Source organism: Labeo rohita, unplaced genomic scaffold (assembly GCF_022985175.1).
Source record: "Labeo rohita strain BAU-BD-2019 unplaced genomic scaffold, IGBB_LRoh.1.0 scaffold_661, whole genome shotgun sequence".
Taxonomy (NCBI): Eukaryota; Metazoa; Chordata; class Actinopteri; order Cypriniformes; family Cyprinidae; genus Labeo; species Labeo rohita.
The window spans coordinates 1-7,614 of record NW_026129592.1 but is presented as its reverse complement, the minus strand read 5'-3'; the positions used below and the strand labels follow the sequence as shown (position 1 = coordinate 7,614).

Genomic DNA, 7,614 nt, shown 5'->3' with positions numbered 1-7,614 from the left:
GAAATTATGTAGACTGGAGACTCTGAGACAGCCTACTTCAGTTTTTTACTGATAAGCTGCTGCTCAAGGAAATAACTCTCAGTCATGCAAAGTTGACAAGATGATCAAGTTATTTATTTTTCTGTGGGTGCTTTCAATTCGAGCATCTGTTTCAACAGGTAGGACAAGAATTTAGGGTTTGATAAAAAACGAAGTCGATTTTAATTCATTTGCACATATAATTACACATTATTTTGTCTTAAGCATTGTTAGCTGTCATTGTTTTGTTTGGTTTAAGGGGATATAATTACATTATATTACATTAAAATATGTTACTTTATACTTTAATGACAATATTATTATTTCATAGGTTCTCACTCGGCGTGGGTGCTTGTAACGTACATTAAAGGAAACACTCCATTTCCTGAATTTAGTATCACAGTGATGCTCGATGACATTACAGTTGGACACTATGATTCAGAGACAAGGACTTACGTTACAAGAGGAAATACTACAAATGAAGATGATATGTATAACCTGGGGGATAATACCGCCATAAGAGAACATTTGTATAACCATCTTGTGGATAAATTAAGACACGAAAACCATACAGATAGTAAGTTAATTTAATTTAATTGATTTCATAGTCTGAACAAAGGAGTCTGACATATTTGTTCTCTATTTCTCCTAACAGGTCTTGAAGTATATCAGATACTGGGTCTTTGTGAACTGCTGGACAAGGACAAGTCAGGACAATTTATCATCAAGAATGCATTTAGTGGTTCTACTATAGACGAACTACAATATTTTAACGGGAAGTTTACATATAATGGTCCTTTAAAATATACAGAGCAGGAGTCAGACCCAGTTCTGCAGCTGTTTATGTGGTATCATGAGGTTTTTTCCTACCCAAACTGCCTAAATACTCTCAGGTCTTACCTTCAAAAGAGAAGAGCTCAGGTGAAGAGGAAAGGTAAGTCTCCAACACGCTTCTCTCAATTCATTTAATATAGAAATAGAAATTAAAATACTAAATATCTCCTGTCTTGGACAGTGAAACCCAGAGTCAGACTCATCCAGAAATTAAATTCAGATTCTGGAGGGTTTCGTGTGAGTTGTTTGGCAACGGGATTTTACCCTCGTCACATCAACTTGAGCCTGTTTAGAGACGAGCAGCCTGTAGCTGATCATGAGATCACTGGAGGAGATCTGCTGCCCAATGATGACAGGACGTATCAGATGAGGAAGAGTCTGGAGATCAGTGCTGCAGATAAACACAAATACACCTGCTCTGCCACACACCTCAGTCTGGACAATAAACTGGACACTGAGTTGGGTAAGGACTTTATTTAATTTATTTACAGACAAAATAAATGTCAAAGTCGTAAGTTAGTCGATATTAACTTCTTGTTTGTTGAATTGTATGAAAGCAATATGCAACTAGCAATCAAGTGTCATATCTGATAAAAGAATGTTGTCATACTTCAGAGTTTCCAGGGGAAACATTTAAGCAGGTGATTTCCTCAGTACTTGTGGTTTTGTCATTGGGACTGGTGTTGATAACTACGGTTGCCATTATTAAATGGAGGAGAAGGCGTCACTCAGGTAATGCATGACATGTCCTAGACAAAACATAAATAAAATAATTTCCTTTTAAAATGTTTCTGTGTTTTGTTGTAGCTTCTTCTACAAGTGACTACTCTTCTGCTTCTAGTGAGTATTTTCTGTGTAGTTTGTGTATTTTGTCTCTAATGTTTTAGCTCAGCATAATAAGACATTAACTTGCATGAGGAATAACAACATTGATTTGTCCTGTTAGTAATTTCCTAACCATTATTTGAACTTAATTTTCAGCAAGTGAAGACAATGTGGATAAAACTGGTTTAATGGTAAAGTAAATTAAGATTTATTTTTACAGTAGAAAATGCAGATAATAATATTTATTAATGGAATGAAATTGCTTAGATTGCATAACAGCAGTATTTTTAATCAATATTTAAATTCTGATTTCAGTTTTCAGCAACTGAAGACAAAGTGGATAAAACATAATTAGATTTATGGTTAAAGTAAATATGTATTATTGTTGCATATAATACTGGAAAGTACAGATGATAATAATATGTATCAATAGAATATAATTGCTTAGCTTCCATAATAGCAGTGGCATATGTATATTCCTTTCATGGTCGTTATATTTCCATATGTTGTTTGTGTGTACTTACAGCTTTGTTAAGGTCAACTGATGAGCAACTTAGATGAGTCAGATTTAGCTATGGTGTAATGTAACAGAAAGGTATGTCTTAATGCACAGTTTTACCATGCTTTTTGACAAAATTTGAGTGACAAATTAGGTAGAAATTTTAACTTGTTTAAAAAATTCTGCGAAAAGATTGACAATTAATGATCAACTGAAAGGACAGCATCTTGTTTTGACCTGTGTGTATGTAATGTATTATCCAAAGTTTGTAACTTTAAACAACCTGACATAACTCAGAGGTTCACTGATCATAATCCAGGAAATAAAAGTTGCAAGACTTGCTTGATACTTTGTTACCTGACTACCATACATTTAGTGTTGCTCGATAACATTATTTTCATGATCTGTGGTTTTCACTAGCTTGAGAACAAGGTGAACATTTATTTGTTTTTGTGTATGTGTTATCAGTTCCAGCACTGTTAAAACAAGAATGATTTCATATGAATAACTTTTGAAACAGTCACAGTAAAATATGCTTTATTTTATTTAGCACACATACTTTTTTTCTTGCATTTGTACATAACACACGTACACACACATCTCAATATAAGTTGTATATTGTGTATTTTTAAAATGATTTTTTGTATATTGTTATTTCCTATTTACTTATTCTATTTTTATTCTTTTTATTATCTGTCTTGTCGCTGTCAATATGCAGTGGAATCTTCTGCCACCAAAACAAATTCCTCGTATGTGTAAACATACCTGGCAATAAAGCTCTTTCTGATTCCGATTCTGATTTTGTAGATTCTAGTATTTAGTTGTTAAAGCTGTGGAGTCCACATCAAAGGTCACAGTTAGTATCTTATGTGGCCACCAGCTGCTTTAAATACACCAGATTTGTCAGTTCTTGCTGTGAGATGTTACCCCACTCTTCCACCAAAGCATTTCCAAGTTCCCATTCAAACTGGAAAATCGCACTGCGTCCCCTAGGGGTCGCTATAGGGAACAATATTGATTTATATGAATATTTTCTGAGCAATATTTAAATTCTAACTTAATTTTCAGCAGCTGGAGACAACGTGAATAAAACATAATTAGGTTTATTGGTAAAGTAAATGAAGATTTACTTTCGTAAAAATAAAATCACAGATAATAAAAATAAGCTAATTAAAAATGAAATTAAGTTTCTTGGATTGCATAATAGCAGTGGAACATGTATATTTTTTCATGGCCATTAAAATTGTAGTTGTAGCTTACATGGATTTACATGGTCATTTACAAGCTGAGATGAATGTCAGATGCAGTGTAGTGTTTTTTTCAAAGTTCATAACCTTAAACCTGACATAACTCAGATGTCCGCTGATCATTTTCCAAGAAATAAAGCCTGCTAGACTTGTTCCACACGTTGTTATCTGACTCGTACACGAATGTTGCTTTAGGTGTCGACATTTTCATGATGTACGGATGGGTTTTCACTAGAACAAGATGAACGATTTATTTGCTATTCTGTATGTGTTTTCAGTTCCAGCATTTGTTTTATCAGGTACGATTTCATATGAGTTGCTTTCAAAACAGGTGCAGCAAAACATGATATATTATAATTCAAATACGCACTGAATGTTTCTTACATTCTACACTGAGTATGCTATTTCTAGAGCAAATAAACAATGCTGAAAAAGTAACTAAATTTTTAAGCCTACTTTAATTTTTGTTGGCAACATGAATAGCTATGCTGGCACTGCTTTTAATGTTTTGTATTTTAATGTACTGTTGTTGTTGATTTTGTTGTTAGGTCTTACTGATGTTGTTTTGTGATGTAAGGAGTCATTTGTTTCTCTACTTTAAATCATCAGTTTGTTTCATGTACCTTAAGTCTTGAGGTCTTTGTCTAAAGGTTTAACTAATTTCTTGAGTCTACTTCTTGAGATTATTGAACAACAAATCTGTTACTACACATGATATGAACCTAATAATACTGAACAATTTAACGCTATGTAAATAAAAATGGGGACAATTTTCATGAAAGATCTTTTTGATCGTCTTATGTTTACTTAATAAAATACGTATATAAGTATTTATTAAAATTATAACCAATTTGTCATGGGAATCTGTCAATTTTAATTTATTTTTATTTTATTTTATTTATTTATTTTTTTTTCATTATATTTGAATGTGTTATTCAGCGATTGTAGTTTGCTCTCAATTGTTCTCAGGTTCTCATTCCTTGTGGGTGCTTGCAACTTACATTGAAGGGAATACACCATTTCCCGAATTTAGTGCCACACTAATGCTGGATGACATCACTGTGGGATACACTAATTCAGAAACTTGGAGCTACTTTCCAAGAGGAAATACTACTAATGAAGATACATTTGACACAAGTGACACCTGCAGTATATGGGACCATCTTGTGAAAATATCGAAGAATGAAAACCATACAGAAAGTAGGTTCTTTGGCTAAAACAAACTTTGTATTGACACAGTTATGTTGTCAACAGAACAAATGTAGCACTCTGACTTTGTGTAGCTTATGAATGAAAAGTTTATTTTTTATATATAAAACAATATACATATTCAGTGTGTTACAAAAATGAACATTATTATAGTTTTTGCTGTAAATTGAAATAAAATGTATTGGTTTCTGATGAGAAACATTTCCTTATATTGCATGCAGTTTCCTACTCTGATAATATTCATTATTAGGCATTTCAGTATGATACCAAACTTGACTGTTTTCACATCTTACACTTTCACCTAATGTCAGTAGGCCCCACAATTTATCAGGCAATTGGTCTTTGTGAACTGCAGGACAACAATAAACCTGGACAAATGGTTGCCAAGACAGCTTTTGATGGCTCCACAACAGAAGAGGTGGGATATTTTGGGGGCAAGTTTACATATAAGGGTCCCCTAAAATACTCAGATGAGAACACAAATCCATATCTTCAGCTGTTTATGTGGTACCATGAGATGTTATGCTTTCCACACTGCATAAAAACTCTCAAGACTTTTCTTAAAAGCAAGATCTCAAGTAATGAGGAAAGGTAAGTCTAAAATATGCTTTCACCTATTTTTGCCCATTGCGGCAGCACTGAACATAAACAATGCCACTAAACTGTATGAACTTGTGCATGGGCTTGGCGGGAAAAAAAAAAAATAGAAACGAAGTAATTTGCGATAAGTCGGGATAAGAAATAGAATTGTCGGGTTATCAGTCCGTGACAAAGGAGGCAGATCATACCGATATTTACCACCTATTACAGGGCTCAACACCATGGACTGCCCTATGGCCTGTGCAATATGCGTACATTTAGTGCACTGCATTCATGTTCAAAAATGTAATTTGTGAGGAAATACGTTATTATTATATTTAGTCTTTAAAAAAGGATGTTAACCAAGGCCAGAAATGCTGAAGATGGACATAAAAATGAGAAAATACTGTAGCAGGCAGCTCAATCTTACTGTTCATGATGCATGAAATATTGTAAGAAACTCCCAAATAATGAAATGGAGGTAGGAGTTTATATGAATGCAGGGAACTGTAACGTAACATTTACATGGTGTTTTCTTTTTTATCAACATCTGTATAACGCATTATAAAGCAGTGTTGATAAGCATAGCGCATCTTTGTGTACAGCAGTGACCAAGGAAACAATACTACGCCCTTTCATGCTTCATCATAATTTAGTTTAACAACATCTTTGGTAGTATATTAACCGTGCTGTCCGGCTGCTGTTGAAACATGTGTATCACCACAATGGCCGTTTATCCATTTAACTGACCAGAATGTGACATAAGCGTTATCTACAGAAGATATTAATAGATTTTTTACTTCATGCTTTAAAAGTGATATTGTCACACAAACTCCAAAAAAGAAAAGGATGGTAAAAATAAAACAAGGTTTATTAAATAACTCAATAATAGAAAGCCACTTGTGTATATATTCTCTATTTATTCTTCTTTTGAATTTTTTACTTCTCCAGTAAAACCTAGAGTCAGACTCATTCAGAAAGCAAACATTGAATTCTGGAGGGTTTCGTTTGAGTTGTTTGGCAACAGGATTTTACCCTCGTCACATCAGCCTGACCCTGTTTAGAGACGAGCAGCCTGTAGCTGATCATGGGATCACTTCTGCAGACAAGCACAAATACACCTGCTCTGCCATACACCTCAGTTTGGACAACAAACTGGACATTGAGTTGGGTAAGGACTTTAGATCATTTATTTAATTTGTGTCCTGAAATGTGTTTGGCTTCATTCTTCTGTTATGGCACTATTTTATTCCCCAGACAAAGTAATTGCCTCTGCTTATTGAATTGTATAAAAGCAATATCAATGATTTTGTGAACTGTCATACTTCAGAGTATCAAGGGGAAACATTTAAGCAGGTGATTTCCTCAGTTCTTGTGGTTTTGGCATTGGGACTGGTGTTGATGGCTGTGATTTGCATTATTAAATGGAGGAGAAATCACTCAGGTAATACATGACATGTCCTAGACAAAACATGCTAGACTTTGAGACTATAATGATCCATTAATAAAAATATATGCTGTGCAGGGTTTTTTAAATAACAATTTCTTTTTTAAAAATCCTGTTTTGTTGTAGCTTCCTCTACAAGTGAGTTTTTTTCTGTGTAGTTTGTGTATTTTTTAGCTCTACAGCATAATATGACTCATTAATTTGCATGAGGAATAACAATATTGATTTGTCCAATGATTTGACAATGTGGATAAAACAGGTTTAAGGGTAAAGTAATTTAAGATTTATTTCTGCAATAGAAAGTGCAGATAATAATAATATTTATTAATGGATTTAAATAGCTTAAATTGCATAATAGAAGTATGCAATTTTATAAAACATAATTAGATTTATGGGTAAAGTAAATATGTATTATTGTTGCATATAATACTGGAAAGTACAGATTATAATAATATTTATCAACAGAATATAATTGCTTAGCTTCCATAATAGCAGTGGCATATGTATACATTCCTTTCATGGTCATAATTTCAATATGTAGTTTGTGTGTACCTACAGCTTTATTAAGGTAAACTGACTGATGTTTTTTTTCGTTACTTGGATTGTCATCAACAAGCTTAGATAAGTCAGATTTAGCCATGGTGTAATGTAACAGAAAGGTGTGTCTTTATGCATCTTGTTTTGACCTGTGTGTACATAATGCATTACCCAAAGTTTGTAACGTTAAACAACCTGACATTCTCCAGGAAATAAAACTTGCAAGACTTGCTTCATACTTTGTTACCTGACTACTGTACACTCAATGTTGCTATGATCTGTGATTTTCATTAGTTGGGCCTTTAGTGCAAAACGCTGAGAGTATTGTTTCCGCTTCCGGTTCCGGTCTCCTGTTGCAGAGTGGTGTGCGTTTGTAGCTCCCTAGAGTTTTATTCTTCTGAGGAAATCTCTATTTTACT

The 7,614-nt window shown here is 33.7% G+C and overlaps 1 pseudogene; it reads left to right on the top strand.

The window, feature by feature from the left end:
* Positions 1 to 635: 635 nt before the first annotated feature.
* Positions 636 to 7,507, top strand: LOC127161529 (uncharacterized; annotated as a pseudogene).
* The last annotated feature ends 107 nt before the right edge of the window (positions 7,508 to 7,614 follow it).